This window comes from Chrysochloris asiatica, unplaced genomic scaffold (assembly GCF_000296735.1).
Source record: "Chrysochloris asiatica unplaced genomic scaffold, ChrAsi1.0 scaffold00700, whole genome shotgun sequence".
Classification (NCBI taxonomy): domain Eukaryota; kingdom Metazoa; phylum Chordata; class Mammalia; order Afrosoricida; family Chrysochloridae; genus Chrysochloris; species Chrysochloris asiatica.
Window position 1 is genome coordinate 49,898 of NW_006409218.1, and position 1,551 is coordinate 51,448.

The window sequence follows — 1,551 nt, forward strand, 5'->3', positions numbered from 1 at the left end:
CCCTTCAATTCCTATTTTGTTGAGTGTTTTTATCAGGAATGAATGTTGGATTTTGTCAAACACCTTTTCTGCATCAATCGATTTGCCCTATATCCACGCCGATAACACCTACCGTGGTAATGAGGCCACCATGGGAAGGACTATGTTAGTTCCTGTGGCCCGCTTGCTCTCTGGGAGCGTCTGCCCTCTGAATGGGTCCACTCAAGCCCCGCACGCCAATCTCTCCAGTGGGCGGAGGCAGTCCCCGGAGCGGGACCCGAGTTCAGGTGGGCGGAAGCTCAAAATGCCTGTAACTCCTCAGCAGTTTGATCCTTTTAAAAAGCAAGTTCATAATGTTGAAGCTTAAAGTCTTATGCTTGCCCAAAGGCTGTCTGTCTACCAGGCAGGGGCCTCCCCTGTGTGATACCACCCACCCACTTTCTCCAGAGCCTGCATTCCTGTGTTGCCTGGTCAAGGAAGTTCTGGTAGTCCCCCACTGAGGCTGTAAATTTTTATGGGAGCAGAAAACCTCATCTTTCTCCCACAGAACAGCTAGTAGTTTTGAACTGCTAACTTTGAGATTAGCAGCCCAATTTGTAACCACCACGCTACCATTAGCCATTAGAGATATGCAAACCAAAACAACAATGAGATATTATCTCACACCAACAATAATAGCAAAGTTCAAAAATTCAGAGGATAGTAAATGTCGGTGAGGATGTAGAAAGACTGGGACCCTCCTACATTTCTGGTTGGAATTCAAAGTGGTCCAGCCACTATGGAAAACAGTATGGCACTTCCTCAGAAAGTTGAAAATAGAACTACCATATGATCTCGTAATTCCTTTACTTGGTATATATCCACAAGAAATATAAGCCATGGCATGAATAGATATATGCACAACAATGTTCATAGCAGCACTATTCACCATAGCAAAAAGACAGAGACAGCCTAAGTGGCCATCAAAGGAAGAATAAATAAACAAACTTTGGTACATATACACAACAGAATATTATGCTACTTTGAAGAATAACAAGTAAGCTTCAAGCCACCACATAATATGGATAAACCTTGATGACATTATGCTGAGTTAAATTAGCCAGTCACAAAAGGACAAATATTGCATAAGACCATTATTGTAAAATCTTAGGAAAAGATACCCACACTAAAAGGGAAAAAAAAAAAAATATTTGTTGGTTGCCAGTGGGGTTAATAGTGGGAGGTTTGGAGGGGGGTTGGGGGAGTTGGAGAGAGGCAACAGTAGAGCACAGGGCAGGGGGAAGACAAATCATAGTTTGGGTGTTGGGGAAAGCAATACATAAGAAAGGGAGGGATGGAAGAAAAAGATAGATAGGGGAACACTGAGACAGGTGTGCATGGGCTAAATGGGACAGGTGTGATGTGATGCATGCTCAAACTTGGAATAACAGGCTTTGGGATACAGGGATTGAGGCATACCCTGAAGAGGGGAAATAATACTAATAATAATAGTATTGGTTTCTCTTGCCTACTATTGTAAAATACACACTTGTGTGGGATAGAATGGAATATTGGAAAACATGATTACAGAAA